Source organism: Notamacropus eugenii, chromosome 1 (assembly GCF_028372415.1).
Source record: "Notamacropus eugenii isolate mMacEug1 chromosome 1, mMacEug1.pri_v2, whole genome shotgun sequence".
Lineage (NCBI taxonomy): Eukaryota > Metazoa > Chordata > Mammalia > Diprotodontia > Macropodidae > Notamacropus > Notamacropus eugenii.
In genome coordinates, this window is record NC_092872.1 from 52,946,391 (window position 1) to 52,971,856 (window position 25,466).

The 25,466-nt window shown below is 37.9% G+C and overlaps 1 pseudogene; it reads left to right on the forward strand.

Annotated features, from left to right (window-relative positions):
* The first annotated feature begins 539 nt into the window (after window positions 1-539).
* On the forward strand, window positions 540-1,323 carry LOC140501219 (small ribosomal subunit protein eS4-like; annotated as a pseudogene).
* Window positions 1,324-25,466: the final 24,143 nt, after the last annotated feature.

A 25,466-nucleotide genomic window follows, 5' to 3' on the forward strand; every position in this document is an offset into this window, starting at 1 on the left:
CTTCCAATTTATCATGTAAAGACCTTATTTGAACAAAGTTGTTTGCATGCTGTCTCTTCCATTAGATCAGAAGTTCCTTAAGGGACTGTCTTCTTCCCTATCTTTGTATCCCCAGTACCTGGCAAATAGTATTATTGAATAACTGACACTGTCTATATCTATGCCACAAGTGTAAGGTCTCTGAAGACAGAGATTATTCTGTCTTTGCCCTTATATCCCTACCACTTGAAATATAGAGATAGGAGATGAGGAGCTTCTGATGAGGAACCACCTCTACTAATGTAGGGCAGCACTCCATATAAAAGGCACTTAATATATGCTTGCTGAATGGATGGATATTTACAATAGATCTTTACTCAAGGAAAGACCTGTACTAATAAACTCCAGTTCTATCAAGTAATAGAGTATTTGGAAGGCTGTTTGATATCTGTTGGCATCTTAGACAGCTCTATCCCAATTCAACTTTTATCTATTTTATAGTCTCTTGCCTATTTCCTCAGCCTGGAAGCAGTGAACCCTTTCCCTAGCTCCCTACAGCCATGACTTATGGACCCAAGAAGCACCCAAAGCATGTGACTTTCCCCAAGCACTGGATGCTGGACAAGTTGACCTGTATATTTGCTCCCAGACCATCCATATTCTCCCACAAACTGGTACCTCCTACTTGTCATCTTTCTCCACAATTGACTCAAGTACATCCTAAAAGATGATAAAGTTAAGAAGATCTGCATGCAGCAGTTTATCAAGATTGATGGCAAGGACCACACAGGGCATGACCTACTCTGTTGGTTTCATGACTCTTGTCAACAGGAAGACCAGCAAGTATTTCCATCTGGTATATGACACCAAGGCCCACGTTGCTGTTCACTATATTACAGTTGAGAAGGCAAAGTACAAACTGTGTAAAGTGAAAAAGACTTGTGCACACTAAGGCCAATGCACCATCAGCATCCAAACCGACTCAAAGTGAACAATACCATTCAGATTGATCTGGAGATTGGCATGATCCTGGATTTCATCAAGTTTGATACTGGTGACCTATATATGGTAATTGGTGGAGCCAACTTTGGTCAAAATAGGGGGATCACTAATAGGGAGAGACATCCAGCCTCCTTTGATGTGGTCCACATGAAAGATGCCAATGGCAACAGATTTGCCACCATACTTTCCAACATTTTTGTTATTGGCAAAGGGAACAAGCCTCGGATTTGTCTGCCTCAAGGCAAGGGCATCCACTCCAAAGAAAAGAGACAAGAGGTTGATGGCCAAATGTACCATGGTGATGTGTTCCAACACAGGAACCTGCTGTGTCTTAGGATCTGATTTGGGGCAAGCCTGGCCCTATTTTTGCCCTCACTGAGTCCAGAAATATAGAGCAAGAAGATAGGAGATGGTATGTTTACCCTTCTCACTTCCCCCAGTGGGGCCCAGGTTTATGGTCAAATAAAATATTTTGAGGAATTTGTAAGAGATATGGACAAAATCCTAGCCTAATCCCTCATGTCGGTTGTTTCACATTTGCTGCTTATAAACATAAAGGCAATACAAGCAGCATTCAGATTTTGGCAAGCTCTCCTAGAAAGGCTTTGAGTTTAGTCCTGGTAATAGATGTTTTTCCCAGGGACCAACCTAATGAAGTACAGAGAATTTCCATACCAAAAAGGGTAGTAACTGGGTGATGAATTCTTTGTCCATGTTAAACTATGAATGAAGAAAAGTTTAAAATGGCCCCCCATCCTATGTGGCCCACTCTGTTTCTTCAGCAGTGGTGGGGGAAAAATAGGGCAATGGAAACTAAGAACCGCACAATTTTTTAGGAGATTTATAAGCAACAAGAGGTGTTGGCATTTTATGTAAGAGGTAACTTTCCAGCAGTCTATGAGTAGAAGTACTTCTGGAGGAAATGAATCATATTAATCTTGACATAATGAATATAAATAAAACTAGAAGACAAAGGAAGCAACTGAGTGGAAGAATGGCTCATGGGTCCTCTTCAGAGAGGCAACTTAAAACAAAGGTGCAATTTATTTTACCATGCAGCCAAAGGTAAAAAGAAATATAATTGCAAGACCACTTGATGATTTTGCATGGGAGGATTTATAATGAGAATTTTCCAGAGGACCACCATCAAGCTAACTTGATTATGGAAGATAAATGGGTAAAAAATTCTACAAAATTTGACAAGTCCCTTCAAATGAATACTCAGTGACATCAATGCAAAGATGAGGATATGGATGGAAAACAAAAATGTTAGAAATTGTGGCTCAGAGCTTTAAAAAATAAAAGATGCCAAATGCTTGTAAACTACACAGAAGGCTCACACCTAGATGAATCATGAATGTTTTCCTCAAGAAACAAAAGAACTAGAATTACAACCAAGCAACATCTACCCAGCAAAACTTAGTATAATCCCTCAGGGGTGAAATGGATATTTAATACAACTGAGGACTTTCAAGCATTTCCTGGTGAAAATATCAGAGCTGAATAGACAATTTGACTTTCAAATACAAGACTCAAGAAGAGTATTAAAGGCATAAAGGAGGTATAAAAGGTAAACAGGAAAGAGAAATCATAAGCAGTTCAATAAGGTTTAACTATTAACATTCCTGCACAGAAAGATGATACTTGTAACTCCAAAGAACTTTCTCACTATTAGGGCAGTTAGAAGGAGTACATAGCCAGAGGGCACTGATGTGAGCGAAATATGATGGGATGATATTTTAAAAAGTTAAAATTAGAGGGTAAGAAAGAGGAATACGCTGAAATTAGAGAAAAGGGAGAGGTACAATGGGGTAAATTATCTCACACAAAAGAGGTATGAATGAGCTTTTACAGTGAATGGGGAAGATACGGTAAGTGAGTGTTGGGAGGGAAGCACTTAAACCTCACTATTTCAATTGACTCAAAGAGGGAATAACATATACACTCAGGCATAGAACCCTACAATAGAGTAGAAGGAAAAGGGGAGAAAAGAAGGGAGGGTGCTAAAAGAAGACAGGGAGAATTGGGGGAGGCAGTAATTAGAAGTAAAACACTTTTGAGGATGCACAGATTGAAAGGAGAAAGAGGGGGAGGGAGAGGAGGAGAGAGAGAGAGAGAGAGAGAAAGAGAGGAGGATAAGGATAAAAGGAAACAGGATGAAGGAAAATAATTATCATAACAGTGAACAAATTTTTATAGCAAGTTTCTCTGATAAATGCCTAATTTCTCAGATTAATAGAGAAATGAGTCAAATTTATAAAAATAAGAGCCATTCCCCAATTGATGAATGGTCAAAAGATATGAACAAGAAGTTTTCAGACCAAGTAATCAAAGCTATCTATAGTCATATGGAAAAAAAATGCTTTCAGTCACTATTGATTAGAGGAATGTGAATTAAAACAACTCTGAGGTACCACTCCATAGCTATCAGATTGGCTAATATTAAAGAAAAGAAAGATGACAAATCGTGAAAGAGATGTGGGAAAATTAAGACACTAAGGTACTGTCAGTGAAGTTGTAAGTGGATTCAGCCATTCTGGAGAACAATTTGGGGCTATGCCCAAAGGGCATACCATACCTATACCATACCATATCCATACTCTTTGATTCAACAATAAATGCCTCTACTAGTTCTGTATCCCAAAGAGATTTGTAAAAAAGGGAAAAGAACCTATAGGCACAAAATATATTTATAGCAGCTCTTTTAACAGTAGCAAAGAATTGAAAATTGAGCCTATGCCCATACATTGGGGAATGGTTGAACAAGTTGTGGTATTCTATTGTGATGGAATAGTATTATACTATAAGAAATGATGAGCAGGATGCTGTTAGAAAAACCTAGGAAGACTTATATGAACTAATGCAAAATGAAATGAGCAGAACCAGAAGAACATTGTACATAGTAACAACAGTATTACATGATGATCCGCTGTGAATGACTTAGCTATGCTTAGCAATACAATGATTCAAGACAATTCCCAAGAATTTAACAATGAAAAATTTTCAGGGAAAAAAACTGGAGGAATCTGAATGCAGATCAAAGCATACTTTTTTTTTTTACTTTAGTTTTCTTGGGGGATTTTTTGTCTGTGTTTTCTTTTACAACATGACTAATATGGAAATGTTTTGCATAATTGCATAATTAGCATAATTGCATGTGTATAATCTATATCAAACTGCTTGCTTTCTAAAGGAGGGGGAAAATAAGGAAGGGTGGGAGAAAATTTGGAACTCAATTTTTAAAGAACAAATGTTAAAGATTATTTTTCCATGTAATTGGGGAAGGGAATAAAATATTAAATAAATATTTTAAAAATACTTAAAAAAAAAGAAGAATGTGAGGAGATACTGAACATGGTGGGCATCAATTAACATCACAAAAAATGAAATTGATTATACTTCAATAGAAAGTTATATTATACAACTTTGTATATTATATTTATATACAAATTTTATCTATTATTAATTTTATTATTTATGTGTATATATTCTATATTTATATATTTATTGTGTATTATTATTAAACATATATGTTTATACATTTATTATTATATATTATTAATATTATATATAACAACCATAACTTTTAATAGAAAGAAATAGACTGGTTGTCAATGTAGCCCTTGTCTCCAAATCAGATGTTCATGTACATTCAGACAAGACAACCAACTAATTAGAGCAAAGATCAAAATCAATATTAAATAAAAAGAATAAAAAAGAGAAAAAATACTGAATGAAATTGAGGCATTCTAATCTGACCTTTTTAACAAGCTACTCAAGCTGAAAAATATCTAAAAGAACAGACATCAACATAGACTATCATAATTTGGTAACAAAGTTTAACCTAAGCAAAGTGATTACCGTAATGAAGAAACCAAAATAATCTAAAAACTGCCTAAACCAGCAAACACTTGATTTCCTTGCCAAGTGGAAAGGGGCAGTACTGGTTTAAACTATAATCTGATTTGTGAAATCTCATACAAGGTGTTGGTAGTGATTATGAGCTATATCATCTCATGAAACAGAAAAGTGGAGGGGAAAACAAATTCACAGAAAGCTAGCAAGAGCCTTAGTTAAGTTCCAACATCCCAAGAACATTTAAGAATGTAGCAAAAAGGTGGACAATGAGATATAAAGAAAAGATCTGTCAAGATATTAATATACTATTCTCCCCATCAGTCAACCATTTCAATCACGTTGACTCTTCCTAATCCCATTTGGAATTTTCTTGGCAAAGATTTTGAAATGGTTTGTCATTTCCTTTTCCAGCTCATTTTACAGATGAGGAAACTGAGGCAAACAAAGTTAAGTGACTTGTCCAGAGTTACACAGCTAGTGTCTGAGATCAGACATGCTATGGCTTAGTATTTAAAAGCCTTCACAACTTCTCTCCATTCCGACTTTCTAGGCTTATTTAATTTTATTTCCCTTAAAGTATTCAGTGGTCCAACAAACTGACCTATTTACTAATTCGCTGACTCAATACTGTATCTCCTATCTCTGTACCTTTGCACAGGCTTTCCCCCATATCTGGAATTAATACTTCAGTTTTAGAATCCCTAGGTTACTTCAAGGTTCAGCTGATTTGCCACTTGATTCCCCTAGTTCTTAGTACTCTCTCCTTTTTCCTGATTTCATGTAGGTACTTAACTCTCTGTATCTTTTATCACCCTAGTAGAATATAAGTTTCTTGAGGGCAAGAGCTTCCCAGTGCACAGTACAATACCATGCCCACAGTACATACTTAATAAATACTTTGTGAATCATTAGATTGTATTGATGGGTAGCTAAGTGGTGCAGTGGGTTTGGAGTCAGGAAGACTCATCTTCCTGAGTTCAAATCTGGCCTCAGACACTTACTATTAGTGTGACTCTGGGCAAGTCACTTGACCTTGTTTGCCTTGGTTTCTTCATCTTTAAAATGAGATGGATAAGGAAATGGCAAATCACTCCAGTATCTTTGCCAAGAAAATTCCAAATGAGATCACAAAGACTTGGATATGACATAAACAACTGAATAACAACCACTTGTGGAAAAGCTGAGCTAAAGTAACAAAATGACAATACTACCTAAATCAATTAATTACTTTATTCAGAACCATAACAAACTACCAAAGAATTACTTTATAGAAGTAGAAAAAAATAAAATCATTTGGGGGAACAAAAGAATCTCAAGGGAAATACTGAAAAATTAGGAAGGGAGGGACATAGCAGAACAGACCTCAGACTAAACTACAAAGTAGTAATCATCAAAATAATATGGCACTGGTTAAAAAAATAGAGAAGAAAAAAAAAAAAGAAAAAAAAAAGTTGACCACCAAATCAAAAAAAAAAAAAATAGAGAAGATAATCAGTGGTGTAACATACCTATGACAAACCTAGTATCCTATTGCTTGATAAGCCCAAAGACCCCTGCCACTTGTATAAGAACTCATTATTTGACAAAAACTGCTAGGAAAACCAGGAAGTAATCTAGCAGAAAGTAGGTGCCCATTAATACCTCGCATCACATAACAAGATTAGCTCTAAAAGGATAGACTCCTTAGGTATAAAAGATTATGTCATAAACAAATTGAAGGATCAAGGAAGAAATTTCCTTTTGGATTTGTGGATGGAGAAAGAGTTCATGACCAAATAAGGGATAGAGAAAAACATAGAAGATAAAATGGAGAATTCTAATTACAAAAATTAAAAAGTTTTTGAACAAACAAAACCAATTTCAGTTAAAATTAGAAGGAAAATAGTTAACTGGGGGAAAAAAAATCTGTGTAGCAAGTATATCTGTAAAAGGTCTCATTTCTGAGATATATAAGGAACTGATTTAAATTTATAAGACTAAGAGCCATCCCATAATAAATGATCAAAAGACATGAACAGGCAGTTTTCAAAGGAAGAAATTCAAGTTATCAACAGTTATGTGAAAAAATGTTTCAAATCACTAATAATTATAAAATGCAAATTAAAGCAACCATAAGGTTTCCCTTTACACTCATCTTATTGGCAAAAATGACAAAAAAAGAAAATTGAAAATGGGGGAGTTAAGAAAAAAGAGGTACACTAATAAACTACTGCAACCATGAATTGGTGCAGCCATTCTGGAAAGCAATTGAGAACTGTGCCCAAAAGTCTTTAAACAGGGCACACTTTTTGATGCCATGATGCTACTTGCAAGCCTTTACCCTCAAAAAGCAAAGAAAGGGTGGGGAAAAAAATCTTCAAGAAGTAAATGTTACTTCCATGCCAAGATGAGATATCATAATAGGTAGGACTTTAATGTAGCCTGACAGTGTGCAAGTTTTGGGAAATATGACATTTTTACATAACAAGGAACCTTCCACAGTGTTTTTAAAAGACATTTTCCTAACTGCAACATCTTGAAAGATGGCTCTTCTGGCTCCTTTCTTCATGAATACTTGTAACAAAAAACCACGTCCTTGTCTTCCCTTATGCCTGCTAGAAATAGAAAAGTGAACAAAATCTAACTGGCTGAACCCCAAGCCCCGAAAAACTGAAAATGCTGTTGATAAGAGGTAGAGGGGAAGAATTTGAACAAGAGCCTATGTTGTGTAACTCTGTCTCCACTTGAGGTAGCCAACCGGATGTCTGTTAACTGGAATGTTGCTTTGGGGTGATATTGGGCCCATATTGTCCCTGGACTTGTACAGAGATATAGTGGCCAGAATGTTTTTTTCCACTGCCAATTGCGGCCTTTCTTCCTGGATGAAAACATAGCCAATGTGATTCATATATGAGTTTACATCTAGGTCAGATTATTCCAATATGTTCTGCCTCTTACACAGGAAAGCACATGAGAATTATAGCTGGCAAAAAGGAAAGCTACTTGCTTTCTGAACAGAGAAACCCATTTTGACTGTCCGCCAGAGCTTCCCACCCTTGTTACTCATCCAGTTTAAAACTGAAACACTCATCTTAGAAGGCCCTGAACCTGGCAAGAGGGGGAACTCTTTAATTTGTCCTCAAAACAATCCTCTTGCAGAACTCAGTTTGATAGATCAATGGAGCTGTTAATAGTGGTCTATATCAGCATAGGGAAGAATTCACTATGTTTCCATATTCCCAAATGTCATCTTCAAAAATTCCCCTGAACACTTTCGTTTTGAGAAAGATTCTTCTTTCACCCATCTCTTCTCCTAGTTTGGACATAGGAGGGGCAAGCATCACTTACTGGAAATATCTCTATAGTGATACGAAAATAAGTATAGTCCCAACTGCCCAAAGCTTTAAAGAAATCAGGGCAGGTCTAATGAACATCAAGCAGCCAGCCAATCATGAATACATTCCAGTCTGCCTGCCTTTAACCAGGAGAAAGAGATACTGATGGTGTATTTTGGTGGAGCCCATGAAAATTCTGCAGGTCAAATTAGGCATCTAAATTATTTTGGAAAGTTAAATTTTAAATGATCATCACCGGCCCCTCATAATTTATTCACTAAAATCTCTCTGGCCTAAAGTAGCTGAGGAGGTGTGCTAAACAGTGTTCCGCCCTTGTCTTAGACAGATTATAGCTCTAAGTTGTCCAGTTCACTTGGCCAGATGTTCATTAATGGAAAATTAATCCGCTGGGAAATTAATTCTCTTAATGCTCCAAGTCTCCTTGACTCATTAACAAAGAGATATTGGATTCAGGGAACAGACTGGTAGGTCTGGAGTCAGGAAGACCTGAATTCAAATCTAGCCTCAGACGTTTACCAGTTGTGTAACCCTTAAATAAGGGCAAGACACTTAACCTCTTTGCCTCAGTTTCCTCCACTGTGAAATGAGGATACATAACAGCCCCTGCTTTGAATGCTGTGTTAAGTATCCAATGAGATAATATTTGTAGAATACTCAGCACAGCTCCTGGCATTCTGTAGGTAATACATAAATACAAGGTATTAACATTTTAAGAAACAACAAATATGAGCATTTCAGAGAAACCTGGAACGACTTGTATAAAATGATACTGAACCAGGAGAACATACGCCTTCAATATTGTAAACAAAAACAATAACAGGCAGGTAAATTGATTAGCCCTAATGTACAAGTTTCTTCCCATAAAACTTGTAATGAAGCATCCTTCTTTACGTACAGAGGTGGAGGACGACAGCTATGCAATGTCACACATGCTATCAGGACCAAAGGATTTACTTCCTTTCTCAGTTGTTTCTCTTTAAATGGTTATTTTCAATATTTTGCGGGGCTTGGGTAGGGAGGTATTGTAAGAGAAAAGGTCTATGGTGTAGAAACATGATCAAAATAAAATAAAATAAAAACCCTTAAAAAACAACAAACAGTAGATACAACATGGGTTCTTACATTCTCCATACTTGTTAGTATTATATTTCTTTAAGGGAAAAAAATAGATACTGGAGCAGCCTCAACATACAGTTTAATGGCTATTTCTTTCCAAATCCACCACAGAAAAAAAACTTTGTAGCAGGTTAAGTAGGCAGGCGATTTCTGCTGCATCAGAAATCATTGCAGGTCATTGATTTAAAGGTCAAAGGACATCTACAACAGACTTGCTCTTTGCAAGAGTTGTGTTTCTAAGATAAGAAGGGAGCAGATTCTGGTTCACAGATACAATGTTTTTGGCAGGTAACTGACTGGTCTGTGGGACTTAGTGATGCTCTCTTGGTTCTCCTCACATCCATCTAACTAATCCTCAGTCTCCTTTGCTGGATCATCACCTATCCATAGTATGTCCCCTTCAAGGTACTATCCTACTAGGGGCAGCTAGGTGGTGCAGTGGATACAGCACCAGGTCAGGAGGACCTGAGTTCAAATCTCACCTCAGACATTTGACACTCACTAGTTGTGTGACCTTGGGCAAGTCACTTAACCCCAACTGCCTCATCCTGGGTCATCTCCAGTCATCCTGATGAATATCTGGTCACTGGATTCAGATGGCTCTGGAGGAGAAGTGAGGCTGGTGACCTGCATAGCCCTCCTTCACTCAAAGTCAAGTGCAAGTCATGTCATTATTTCTCTGATGGCATGGTCTTCTTTGGCAACAAAGGATGAACACACACTGTCCTACTACCTCATCATTTTTCTTCTCTCTATAGATTCTCACTGAATGACTTCATCACATCCTATGGACTTTATTATCATCTCTATGACGATGATTCCCAGCTCTATATTTCCAACCCCCATCACTAAATGAACATTTTAAATTAGTTGTCCCTTAGGCAATTCAAACTCAATATGTCCAAAACAGGACTCGTTACCTTTCTCCTCAAATCCAACCATCTTCCAAACTTCCCTACTTTTGTGGAGGAGAAAGCCATCTTTCCATTTATCCATATTTGCAACTCATTCTTGACTACTCAGTTTTCCTCATCCCCACACATCTAATCTTAGTTGCCAAATAACAATCAGTTGCCATTTCTATCAGCAGAGCAATTCTCACATGTGTCTCTAATCCACCTACACAATCACCAACCCCCATTCCCTTTCACCTGAGACAATTTTGAAACTTGACAAAAGCTAAGTAGATGACTAAAATCAACAGGCTATATTGGGGCCCCGCAGTTAGTCTGGGATTGGAACTGCTGTGTTTTGTTTGAGGATTTGGTTGGTATTGATATAGATAAGAAGGGTCAATAATCTGACCAATTTCATGGCCTTTTCTATCTCCATCCTTCCCCTTTCCTACACCCATCACCCTCTACTAACAACACAGGATGAGGGTACAAATGCTTTTCATAATATGCCTGTGCCTTTAAGAACTGATGTTACAAATAGGGTTGCAAAAAAGGTACAGTAAAATCTTGGTTGGACAATCACTGACAGAGACTCAGAGTTCTGGGAGTATCCTCATCACACAAAGAGTATATAATTTGTCACAAGATTGGACATAAAAAATATAGTAAAGAAGGATACAAAATAAATCTTAAAGAATTGAAAGAAACAGAAGTAGTAGTTACTAGAAGGTAATCAATGGTTTTTGCTTTGTTTTAGCTCCCATTAGTAATTTTTCACTCAAGTCATATATACTTGATTCTTCTCTAACTTACCTCTCTTGAATCACTACCTGTACTCCACCATCTTGGCTATACCCACACTCAATATTCTTGAAACAAAACTCATCATCTTTTCCCACAAATTGGTTTCCCCCTCCAAATCTTCATTACCTTTTGACTAGATTATTGTAAAAACCTTCAAAATGATCTCCTTGACTCTTGTCTGGCTCACTTTCTACATTTGTAAAATGGGGATAATAATAGCACCTTACAGAGTCATTTAGAGGATCAAATGAGAATAGTATATATGTGTTTTGCAAACCTTAAAGGTCTATATAAGTGCTAGTTATTATTATTATCCTCCAACCTATCCTGCCAGATCACTCTTCCTATAATACCACTTTCATCACATTCTCCTACTCATAAACCTCTAATGGTTCCTTAATTGTAACAGGATAAAATTCAAACTTTTAAACTTGGCATTCTAGGCCTTCTACCATGGCTTTAAATAACCATAATAGCATGTAAGAGGTAATGTTCCTGGTACTACACTGCAAACAGTGCCTAAACTATTATTAATATAATTCAAGGGCAGCACATCTATATTATGAGAGAAGGAAGGCAGCAACTGCTGCCAACAACTGCATTAAGAGAATCTCGCACTCGAGAGACTGCTAAGAGGCAGGGATACCTCAGACCTTTGAGCAGGTGTTGCCTAAACTAGCCCCAAGTAGTATAAAGCTAAGTGTGTTGGAAAGAGGAAAAGCAAGAGCGGCACATGAGACCTAGTCATGGTTTATCTGTGCAACTCTGATTAGTCTGGTTAAAAGGTAGCTTTCCCTATAAATATATATTTGTAAGTTAGAAGAACATGGAGCGTATTACCTATCAGACTTTTGGATAAAAGAAGAATAATGAATGTTATTGAATATTCATTGAATATGAATATGAATAAAGAAGAGAAAGAGCATTTTGAGATATAAAAAGAATAATTTTGATTACATTGAATTGAAGAGGAATAAAAGCATTGTAGGTGAGGTTAGAAGGAAAGCAGAAAATTGTGAAAAAATATAATATCTCAGATAAAGGTCTCATATCTCAACTATATGCAGAACTGAGTCAAATTTATATGAATACGAGTCATGCCCCAGTTGAGAAATGGTAAAAGGATATTAGTGGGCAGTTTTTTGATGAAGCAATCAAAGCTATATATACTCACATGAAAAAATGCTCTGAATCATTACTGGTTGGAGAAATGCAAATTAAAACAACTTTGAGATATCATCTCCCACCTATCAGATTGGCTAGAATGATAAAAGAGGAAAATGTTAAATGTTGGAGAGGATGTGGAAAAATTGGGACACTAATACACTGTTGGCAGAACTGTGAACTGATCCAAACATTTTAGAGATCCATCTGGAATTATGGCCAGAGTTATAAAACTGTGTATACCCTTTGATCCAGCAATACTACTTTTAGATCAGTTTCCAAGGTGATTAGGGAGAAAAGGAAAGAAATCTACATGTTCTAAAATATTTATAGTGGCTTCTTTTGTGGTGGCAAAGAACTGGAAAATGAGGAGGTGCCTAAACAAGTTGTGGTATGGGATTGTGATGGAATACTATTGTACTGTAACAAATAATGAGCAGGTTGATTTTAGAAAAACATGGAAAGATTTGCATGAAATAATGAAGAGAAATGAGCAGAACCAGGAGAACACTGGACACAGTAATAGCAATATTGTTTGAAGAATAACTATGAACAACTAGTTATTGTATTATAAAATATTCAAATCAATTGCAAAGGAACTATGAATGAAGATGCTATTCACCTCTAGAGAAAGAACTGAAAAACAGAAGTATGCATGGTATGATTTTTCAAATGTGTTTGTGCATGTGTATCCATGACAAATGGTGGCTTTCTCTAGTACAGTTTGAGGAGGAAAGGAGGTAGACAGTTCAAAATTTAAAATGTAACCAATAAATATTTTTTTAATTTTAAAATACTAATTGAGCATATCCTAAAAAAAAAAAAGTTTACATTTGTGTTCTACGTTGCATTCCTGGAGATCTCAAACACTCGGTGATATTGTAAGCAGCTTAAAGTTTTGGCCACCCATGAGCAGCGATGACTGTGTCACAAAGTCAAGTACGGCTCTGTCCTGACCATATCCTTGGAGCCCCTTTTTTCTTAGATGTGCATATGTGAGAAGCTGTAGAAACTTGATAGTGGTATGGTGACAGACATATAGATCACTGTAGACTGGAATGGTCAGTGGGCTCGATTTCTATATGAAGACTTTCCTGCTCCCGATTGCTTGTTATCACCACCACCACTGAAAAAAAACCAAACAAATCCAAAACCCAACTACTTTGTATTTAATACTATGTACTTATTTGTATTTATTCTCTTTGCATTTATTTTATTGTTGTTGAGTTAATTAGTTGTGCCTGACTCTTCATGGTCAAATTTGGGCTTTTCCTGGTAGATCCTGGAGTGGTTTGCCATGTGCTTATTCAGGTCATTTTATAGACAAAGAAATTGAGGAAGAGAGGGTTATGTGATTTGCCCAGGGTCACACAGTTAGTAAAGGTCGGAGGCCAGATTTTAACTCAGGTCTTCCCAACTGCAGGGCTGGTGCTCTATCCACTGTACCACCTGGCTGCTCATATTCATGTAGTATGTTCTTATATAGGTTTTGTCTTTTCCATGAGAATGTAAGCTTCTTGAGAGTACGAACTGTTTCATTCTTTATATTTGTATCCCTAGGACCTAGCATAATGTCTAGCTACAGGAGTGGGGAACCTGTGACCTTGAGGGCAAATGTGACCTTCCAGATCCTCTCATGTGGCCTTTTGACCAAGTCCAAGTTTTACAGAATAAATCCTTTTAGTAAAGGGATTTGTTCTGTAAAGTTTGGATTCAGTCAAAGGGCTGTACTTGAGGACCTAGAGGGCCATATGTGTCCTTGAAGCTGCAGGTACCCCACCCCTGGCTTGTTAATTGAGTTCATTGTTTATCTCAATGCCACTGATGAAGAAACTGGATTTCAGCTACATTAACTGACTTTCCCAGGGGTTCACAGCTAGTTAAGTGTTAGAGGTAGGATTTGAATATGGGTCTTTCTAATTCCAAGTCCACTCTATCCACTCCAGTACACTGCAATCAATCAATCAACAAGCAGTTATTAAGTGTCTATTGTGGGCCTGTCATTGTGCTAGGTCCAGAGGAAACAAAGATCGAATGAAATAACCCCTGTTTTCAAAAACAGAAACTAAAGAGAGACTCCATTATAAGGTGGAATTATCTAAGAAGAGTCTCTTGATGGTAGTGAATCTTGAGCTAGGTTGAGAAAGAACATGAACTGGTAGAAAGCAAGCGGGATGAGACTTGAGATGGGTCAGTTGGAATTGAGAGATCTTGGTTTAATTCTGGTCATACTGTTGACTCTGTCATCTTGAGCAAATCACTGGGATTAAGGTGGATATATGAGATATGATAGTGCACAGGAAAATTCTCTTGATTTATTTGAAGGAAAGGAGTTACAGTTCTCTAAAGAATTGTATTTCTACTTGCTGCAGAATAATGCTATCCACTGTATGTTGAGTTTCCTGGTAAAAATGGTCTCTAATAATAAGGCATCAACAATATGTGTCTCAGTTGGCAGAGCCAAGATGGCAGAGTAAAAACAGGGACTTGCTTGAGCTCTCCCCCAAACCCCCCAAAATACCTGTACAAAGTGACTCTAAACAAATTCTAGAGCTACAGAATCCACAAAATGACAGAGTGAAATAAATCTCCAGCCCAAGACAGGTTGACAGGAAAGGTATATTGCACCAGGCTAGGAGCAGAACCCAGTGCAGCATGGGCCACCAGTACAAACAGGGCCAGAGCAGACCTCAGGGGATTGAATCACTGGCAGTTGTGTCAGTTTCCATACTTCTCAACCCACAAATGCCAAAGACAGCTTTGAAGGTCAGTGAGAAAACTTTGTGGGACCTGGGTGAAAGAGGACTGTGGTCTATCTGGGATCCAGCCCCAGCCCCAGGGTGGGGGAGGTGGCAGTGGTGGCAGCAGCAACAGCAGTGCCAGTTGCTACCAGAGCTCTGGGCCCACAGAAGGTAGGGGATCGAGAAGCTGATACAAAACCCCTGAAGCCTGGGACAGTACACCCACCCCCACCCCCACTGGAAGCAGAGAACTACCTTGACAAAGATTTGGAAAGTCAAGTATTTGGCTGGAAGGATGAGCAAGCAGCATAAAAAAACCCTCAGATTATATAGTATCTTACTCTGGTGACAAAGAAAATCACAACATACAACCAGAAGAAAACAACAGAGTCAAAGCTCCTCCATCCAAAGCCTCCAAGAAAAGTATGAATTCGTCACAGGCCATGGAAGAGCTCAAAAAGGATCTTGAAAATCAAGTAAGAGAAGTAGAGGAAAAATTGGGAAGAGAAATGAGAGTGATACAAGAAAATCATAAAAATGAGTCAACAGCTTGCTAAAGGAGGTCCCAAAAAAATACTGAAGAAAAAAAAGATATGTGTCTCCAGTTTCTCAGGGGATATATTGAAATATCTAGGAAATGTTAACTCTCTAATTAATTAACCTCCATTTAGGGGCCACCTCCAATAGTCCTGATCTATATTTTACCACTGGACCCAAATGCTGCAGAGGAGAAAGTGAGACTGGTGACTTTGCACAGCCCTCCCTCAGTTAAATCCAACTCACCTGCAAGTCCTGGCATCACTTTCTTGAAGTCAATAGCTTCTTCAAGAACAAGGGAAAAACAGCAACCTCCATTCAGATTCTTTTACAATGACTTTTTTTCAGTGGTTATTTGATTGAACATGTCAAAAATTTTATGACAAAGTTATTTCGTGACAAATTTCCTAACATTTCAACAGAGGGCACAAAACTCAGGTCAATGATAGAAATCTTCAACTATTCATGTCTACCCTTACAAAATTTATAATCCATTATAATACATGAATTCAAGAGGTAAAAGCTAGTCCGTAGGACCGGTGTTTTCAAGTCCAACCAGTGACCAACCACGGCTCTTCCCCAACTCTCAAGGCTCCTTTTCACTCTGGGAGTTTGTGAATGAAGTTCCTTAGAAAATAGAACAATTGGAGTAGAACCGAATCTTTGGGGAATTTTTAGGTTCAGAAAAGGTATTACATTATTTTATGTATACATAGCAAAGTATTTGATAATTATCTTTAATAGTTATTCCTCACTTATGACAATAGCTAACTGTTATTATCTGGATTGTCTGTTTTCTTCATTTTACAGATTAAAAAAAAACAACAACAGAAAACATAGCATCTATCCAGGAAGTTTAATTAACTGGCCAAAAACACAAGGAGAAAATGGCAATGTGGCCATCAGAATTCCCCAGATCTCTCTATGTCTGTATCTATGCTATCACAGAATATTGGAACCTTAAAACTGAAAGAGAACTTAAAGCTTATCTAATTATTAGTGAGGACCACCTCACTATTATCTGAACACTGATTATGCCAGCCAGAAATAGTTGTCCATTACCGCACATTAATGCTGTCAAAATTGATTTGACCCTTAATCATATTCATCTTGAAAAGCTCAAAGCAAACCGGGATGTATAACCAAGGAGAAGATTTGGCAGGAAGTGTTCACATTATTAGAAATCTGTTCTGAGAAGCCTTAACCTGCTGAGATGAAAAAACTTGGCTGTTGTGTTTCTTTCTCCCAGGCAGACAGAGAGTTTTATTCACCCAGACAGAGAAGCGTATCTCAATGTTGGATTTCCCTTCCCTTTGTTTTATCTGACTCTATGAAGCTTTTGCATGTTTTTTTATCTTAAATTATACTTGTATGCAAGGGTTTTTTTTACTTAGCTTTACTCTTTCAGCTACAATCCCCTGCTTTGTACCACCACAAACAAAATTCAACTTCTTGCTGTACCTTCCCCATAAAAGATGCACTATCTCTATATAAAAAACTTCCAATGGAAATCAAAAGTGATAGACTTTCAACTCTTGCCCAGATTTCCTTCTCAGAGAATACTTCTACTAGTTTCAGTGGAACTTTTACCTGGGCAGCTGGAATGTGTGCATCATAGCCTTCCTATGCAGGGAGGGAGCTTAAAACCATGGGGAAGTGGGGATTACAGAAAAGGACCTCAGAGACCATCTAATAAAACCCATACCTGAACAAAAATCCCTTTTACAACAAACCTGCAAAGGCTCCATCCAGCTTTGGTTTAAGAGAAAATATTTTACATCTCATTGCGAGTTTTGGAAATCTCTAATTGGAAATGTTTCTTCACATCAAACCTGAAATTATATCTTTGTAACTCAAATCATTGCTCCCAGTTCTGCTATCCTCCACATGACAGCCATTCAAATACTTACAAAATGTTTTCTAAAGTTATATTTCCTGCTAATTCTTCTCTTCTCCAAACTAAATATCCTTTGTTCCTTCAGTTAATTCTTAGATTGTCATGATCTTAACATTCTTCAACATCCTGGTCACCATCCTTTGGAAAATTTCCAATTTTTCAATCTCCTTCCTAAAATGCAGTATCCAGAAGCGAATATAATACTCTAACTGTGATATGATTAAGGGAAAAAAATGACACAACTCTCACCTTCCTAGTCCTGAACACTATCCCTTTCAATAATTCTAATTAACAGTAATAATAACTAGTATTTACCTAGCACTTTAAGGCTTATCATTTTACAAGTATTATTTCATTTTATACTTACAAATACCCGAGGAGATGTGTGCTATATGAGTTCTAGTAAATAAATACCCCAATGTAAAGTTTTCATAATTCAGTGGCCTCCAGATATATACAGTGATACGTAAAATAGGATTTCTTTTTAACTTTCACTAATCCTCCTTGTCTCTTTATGAGAGCTTAACTAGAGTGGGACAATTGTTGTTTTGTCCAAGGCAAGAAAGTGAGAGGGTACTTATAATTCTTGTACTCCTTCAGCAAGGAGAAATAACTGAGTTTATCACCTTATTACATATAATTAGTCCTGATGTTTAGCTCCTCCCTAGTCTTATTCCACATTCCTTTCTCCCCCACAGATAGCCTGGTCAGCAGTCACTGAGTTGAGGGTTTCTGTCTCCACATTTTCACATATACATATCTCTCTCTGTCTCTGTCTCTCTGTCTCTGTCTCTGTCTCACACACACACACACACACACACACACACACACACAAACACACACACCTGTTCTATGGGGGGGGGTCTTGGGTCCAGAGGCCAGAGGTCTCAGTCTCTCCTCAAGGCCATCCTCAGTCCCACTGAATTTGTCTTTGCCCCTTGTGGTTTAAAGGACTGTTATTGTTCTTTATGTAAATACAACATACACTCTGGTTTTTATTCTCTGTACATCTTTCTGCAGTGTCACTTCATCACAGTCAGGTAAAAAGTTATAAAGTTCAAACTAAAATAATGCAAGTGGAATAAAACACCCTCACCGGCCTACTCAGTCACCCTAAGACGTCTCAGGTCTCAGTCAATGGTTGCATCCACATCTGGAAATCTCACTAGTTATTCCTCTAAGTTTGCAGCATGATGGATGAACAGGTACACTAGAACTACGGTACCACAAGTGAGTTAGTAGATCCTGAAAAATTACTTTTGCTTAAGATCAATAGCTTCCTCTTTATATCATAAAGCAGTGTGGTAATAACTGCAAGATGGGTGGAATTTCCTTGAACCAAATTTGATTTTTACTTAACTCTTTGGGAATGTCTGTGACTATTTAGGTGCAGGGGTATGGATGGCAGAGGGAAAGACAGGACAGGAAAGCATGGCTAGGTAGACATCTGTCTGAAAAAGATCTGTCAGATTGGGTGGATTGCAAACTCATTATTGGTCAACCATATGATACAGGAGCCACAAAATCTTTTAAAATAGATTGTATTGATAGATTTTGTTTTTGTAACACTTAAATTTCTCCCTGCATCTCTACTCCCAGCTCTTAGAGTGCAATCCCTTCCAACAAACAGTTTTTAAAAAGGAAAAAAAGAGGAAGAAAAAATAAATTTAGCAAAATAAATACATGAAAAAAATCTGATATTGTATGTATTATTCTACACTCCTGGGTATCCCTCCCTCTACATAGGAGCAAGGGGAGGTGTCTTCATAAATTTTTATCTGTGGGGATCAGGCTTGTTCCTTATAATTTTGTTTTGTGGTGCTTGTTATTTCCATTTTCATGGTTGTCATAATTGTGTATATTTATTTTCCAGGCTCTGTTTACTTCACTTTGCATCAGTTCATCTAAGTCTTTCCATGCTTCTCTATACTTATTATATTAATTTCTTACAGCACAGCAGTACTCTCCAATCAACGAGCATCTACTTTGTTTCCAGTTTTTAGCTACAACAAAAAAAGCCATTGCAAATATCCTAATGTGTACGGAAGCTTTCTTTTGATCAACGGCACAAAAATTAAAGCAATCTCAGATGACTTTCAAAGAGACAGTGTCCAGAACTATAAAGATGCTGGTACTACTATAATCTGCCCTAGTCAGACCACACTAGAATATTAGGTTCAATTCTGACACTGTTTGAGAAGAACATGGGAAACTAACGGTGAAAAAGATGATGAAGGCATCATGTTATGCTATTTGAGAATGAGTTGAAAGAATTTGGTGGATTTATCCTGGTTAAAAGAGGACTGTTGGGACAGGGGAGATAGGAAATGACATCTATCTCCAAGTTATTTGAAGGGCTGTCATATGAAAGAAGGCTTAGACTTGAATTGATTGACCCTAGGACCTGTATGCAACTCAGTGGCACAGTGGACAGAATGCTGAGTCTGGAGTTAGGAAGACCTGAGTTCAAATCTAGTATCTAACATCTACTAACTGAGATGGGCAAGTCATTTAACTTCTGTTTGCCCCATTTTCCTCATCTGTAAAATGGAAATAATAATAGCACCTACTTCAAAGGATTGTTTGGAGGATTAAATGAGATAATATCTGTAAAGCACTTAGTGCAGTGCTTAGCTCATAATAAGGGTAATATAAATGCCACTTATTTATTACTACTGCTGCTGCTTCTGCTACTGCTACAGCGGCTATTGCTGCTGCTACAGAGCAGAACAGCAGAAGTTATAGTGGCTAGAAGCTATATAGAAGAAAAATTGGATTTTATATAATGTAGAAACTTCATAGCAACTACAACTATCTTAAAGTGGAGTAAATTATTCTTAGTCCCTGTTTCCCTATCTGTACAATGAAGTGTTTGAACTACATGTCTTCTGAGGTCCCTTCCTGATCTAAATCTGTGATCCTTTGAACGTAGTTGTTACTCTGTATTTGAGGTCTTCAAACAAGCACTGGATAACCATTTCTTTGGGATATTTTAGGGAGGATTCTTGTCCAGATACAAGCTGGACTAGATGGCAACTGTCTCTTTCAACTCTGAAATTCTGTGACTTTATGAAATTTGGAGAAAGTGCAATTTTCTATAATTTCAAATAGCATTTCCTATGTAAGAGTGGGACTCTTGATTATCTCACCCACTTCAAAGTCATTATTTTTTGTTATGTAAGAATACTTCTTGATTGAATCAATCAAAACTCAGCATGAATGGGATCTTTATACCTTGACTAAATCAAAGCCATTGTGTTGGAGTTTTGGTCATTTACCCAAGGAATTTGTACCAAAAAAAAAAGAGTAAAGATCTGTCTCAGAAGGAGAGAGAGGTTCTCAGGGTCAGGATTTGAGAAGCTGGAACAAGCATGGTCTACCAGCGCACCTCTGAGGAGCAAAGGTAAAACGAAACTGGGGCAGAAAATCTCTAGAATTTGACTCCTAAACCCCCTAGGGGTACAAGATTCTGCCTGAGAAAAGTATTGAGAAAAATTTGACTCCTTCCCCAAGATTCCCTCCCTGGACCTGTCTGTCCACAGACATTATAATATTGTCTGCTATTTCATTATGTAAGTATTTCCAGTAAATTGAATTTTTCCTTAACCACAAGCAGGCCAGGGGTCAACTAGAGATAGATTTTACTGTAAAGTTAGGCAGAGTCTAACCTCTGCCCAAATGTTAGGAATTTTCCTAACTTGAAGCTCAGAGCAATTTTACCTGAACTCATAGCTTTTTATCTTAAATTCCCAGAAGCTGAAGAAGAACCCTGTAGACCTTAGAGGTCATTTTATTTCTCCAGTAGTCTTTAAATAAGCTAATCATTAAAACAGGGTGCTACACCAAGAAACTAGGAATGTAAGGTCTATGGATTGCTATTCTATTTCTGTTGGTGATGCGTATGACTCAGAAAAATAACTTGAACTCAATTTTCTCATCTGCGAAATGGAATAGTATTCACCAGCAAACAATCTCTCCTCATTCCCTCATTCCCTCATTCTTCTTTCCCCTCCCCTCCCAAATCTGAACTTATTAGTAGAACATTCCCTGGATTCAGGACAAAGTTTCTCTGGATTGAATTAGAGCATGTGTTATGGGCTTTCCCCCATAATGTCCATCAAGTTTTTCAGCGCCTTATGTTGGTGACTGTATGAGGCAGAATCACAGAACAGATGTGTGTGATCCTGGAGATCAACCTTTCCAAAACTGTGCTCCAAATGATGTAAATAGGACTGATTTAAGAATTTCAATGCTGGCAATATTTTCCCTTCTAAAATATTAGCTACAAAATTATGTACATATCAAAATACTTATTATGCATGGCAACTTTTCAAAATGTAAGTAAACTTAATTTCCCCTATTTTGTTCCCAAATTACCCCAGCTCTAACTTTATTCTTGGCACATCCAAAGATAAGTATCTATCAGCTCCGCTAAAATATTTCTAGCCTGAATGTGTTCCATGAACAAATTAGTTTGGGAAATACCACTATAGAAAAATCTCTGTTCTTAGCATGATTATTGCTGCCTCCAGTTAGAATGAGTAAGAAGAGATCCCAACACTTTGAAATCCAGAATTTGCATTTATAAGTTAAAGACATACTGAACCCTCTGGAACACACAAAGCAATTAAAATCCCTTTGTAGCATGTGGGCAATAATTCCAAACTGGGTCTCAGGTTACAGCTGTATTGGGGTCTCTACTAGAATTTTGTTGGGTGCTGAGTCTCATATTTTGACTCAAATTGTGAGGATATTTTTAAGTTCAGATATCGTTACTGTTACCCTGAATCTTGGCTACATCTCAATTTTTCCCTTCTTTTTACTCCCCAAACACCTACTGTCTTATTAGAACATTAGAAGGGATAAAAGGATCCAAGGACTATGATGCTTGTGAAGGAGTACAATGGCCATCAAAAACCTTTGCTAGGCCACACACAAATGGTCCTTGGGAAATAGCCTGGCTGCTCTGAATGAGATAATCCCATAAACTTTATAAATAAGACAAATTTTATTAACTTCCTTGTAGGTAAAAATCCTTTCCTTTCATAAAAAAAATGCATTCTGTTTTTGAATGTTTTAAAATAAATCAGGTCAAGTTCTTGGAGCTAACTAGGTCTCATCTTCTTTCTATCTGTTTTTTAAAAATCCACTAAAACCAATGCCATCCCTTCTACCAGTATTCCCATATTTAGTCTCGTTGAAATGAGAAACATCAAATGAGAAACCATCAAATGAAATCACTAGGAAAGCTCAAACTATGGGTCTTTGCCAGCATGTGGCTTTTTAACATGTCACTGATAAAAAATTGGAGGCAGGAAGCATTTCCTCTACTCAATGCCAATACCCAGGAGAGACGTGCTCACAACATGGGTCAAAAGTTGAAGAAAAAGAAAGATGAAAATGTACTTTTTCTTATGAAATTCTCGAGTCAAAATATTTTAAAGCCATTTTTCTTGGTTCATAGGTTCGATGTTGGCCAGACGCTAAATAGCATATCATACATAATGAATTTACTGTAGGCAAATTCAGCACAGAACTGTGAGTGTCCAACTTGTGAAAACCCATTATGAGATATTTTAAAGGAATAATAAAAAATAAAAAATCCTTGCTTTCAAAAATTTTGCATCCTAGTTGCATAGATATAAAAATTTAATAACACTGTAAAAGAAGTATGCAAAACTTATTAATGTCCTCCCCTGATCCTCACTAGATAAGTGATCTTTCCTTCTTCATCCCCAACTCTGCCAAACCTCTATAGAATTTTATTGGTACCTACCTCTCTTTCTAACCTGTATTGAGTTAGAGTACTTCTCTTATCAGAGCAGGTAATTACTAGTAAGTAGTAATTTTTTCACCTGGGGTAAAAACAGTTGCAGAAGTGGAGAGCTGCCACACAGAAAATACTCTGACCATAGTGATCTGGACATAGTGATATTGGGAGACTGGACAGCCAGTCCCCCAGTCCCTTGACCCTAAGGGGGTTAGGAGGGAAGAGGGGTTCTGGGAGAGGAGCACCTTACAGATGAAATCCTGGGAATGGCAATAGTTGTACCACATAGTGGCATGGATCAGTGGGGAACCATGAGGGAAGAGCACCACCCCTAGATGTCAGTGACATGGGCCAAAGCCTTGTTCACTCTGCCCTAGTTGCAACTCTACATCTTATTCCCTCTACTAGACCCTAAGTTCTTAAAAGCAAGATTCATGTCTTAGCACTGTTTAGCACAGGGCTTTTAGCATAGTGGAAGTCCAAAGAAAATTTCTTGAATAGAACAACAACAACAAAAAACCCTATGTAGTGAGAATAAGAGATAGGTGTGACACTTGTGTTCTCAATCAACTTCTATGGGAAAAACAGAGACTAGAGTGAGATGGAGAAGTTATGATCTATGTTGACAGAGGAGGGTTAAATCTACTATTACTCAAAGTAAATACAAGAAGGAATGATCACGGTAGGGTGGAATTAAATGGGGAAAACTTCTGAAGGGATGAGAGTTTCTGAAGAAGTACATTCCATTTCTCAGGCATTTATTGTGCAGAATGGGAATTATGGGGGAGAATTTAAGAGATGGGGAGACAGAAGGCTGTTCAGCTTGAAAACAGCTGTTTACTCTCATTAATTGTTATCCCACGGTACCCCTTGCTATAAAAGAGTAGGTCAAGACTTCTCTTGACTGCTTATTATCGAGTGGTAGAGTATACATATGAAGTTAAGTCCCTGGGAGGTTGCAGCTGAATTATTATTGTTGAGAAAACGGAATGGTTAGTGAGTGATGTATGAGATCTAGAGAATGAGAACTAAGCAGGAATGAGACGGTAGTTCACGGGTTGTTTTTCTCTGAACCAGTGAGTGTATGTGAAAGGAAGAGCCTCTGGGCATGGACACCCCACACCTCCACACCCATGTCTTGGCCTAGCCAAGACAACCTTGAACACAGATCTCTGTTGCTGATTCTGTCTTGGGCACACAAGGATTTTCCAGGCCTGGCTGAGACAGGTGCTTCCTGCCTCTGGTTCTGACAGAAAGTGGGTAGTAGGAGTCCTGGGTCCTACTGCAACCCCTATGGGGGCAGTCCCAATTGATAGGACTTTGAAGAGTGGCAGAGTGGGGCTCCTGAGCTTCTAGGGCAGCACTCTTCAGGTTACAACAAAAGGACAGGGACTAATGGTGCTAAGATAAGCTGCCCTTGGACTGAACTCCCAGATTCCACCAGGTTCTTGTCCTTGGTTCTTCATAAACTCCCTGCCATGGAATCTCAAAGAAGCTAAAAGAATGTGGGTTTGATAGGGAGGAAGGTGGGTTCTTTGATGGGTTTTCTAGCTCTTATGTTACAGGCTGGGAGATGCTAGGGATTGACTGCCAAGACCATAACTGTATAACCATGGGGTATAGAATTTTCCATAAAAAGGAAAAAGTGTGATGGTTATATAGGAAGCAAGGACATGTCTAGAACAGAATCATTCTACTCCAAGTGTTCAGAGGGGCTGAGAAAGACAGAGAAAAGATGGAGAGAGACAGAAACAGAGACAGAGAGAGACAAGGAGAGAGAGAAGAGGGAGAGAGACAGAGACAGAGAGAGACACAGAGAGAGAGGCAGAGAGACAGAGAGAAGATGGAGAGAGACAGAAACAGAGACAGAGAGAAAGTGAGAGAGAGAGAGAAATGTATTTTGGACCATCACAGGGTAGATAATAAAAGAAATCTAGGGAGTTAAGTTTTTGCCAGCCAAAATATAACACCAAGGAAATCAGGCTTGGCTGCTAACAGATAAGCATAATGAAGACAAAAATTCAGACTAGGTGGGTGGAGAACACTCACCTAACCTCCTTAGTCTACCCTTGGTTCTAGCTCAAGTTCTTTTGCAATTCAGCTAAAGAATATTTTAGAGTATGTAAGAGTGTCAGAACCTTAAATAGCTTATCTATAAGAGAAGACTTTGATCTCTTCCCAGATTTAGGAGCTGGAAAGGAAAGACATTTTATCCTAGAGGCACTCTGCTACTTGTGATGTCCACGGGAAGAACTCATAGTCCACCAGGATCAGGGAAAGGTTCTAGCTTGCTATACTCTAGCAGACTGAAGGTGAGCTGGCTTGACTAACCCTGAAGAGAGTGAACCTGTAAAACAGCAGTAGGGG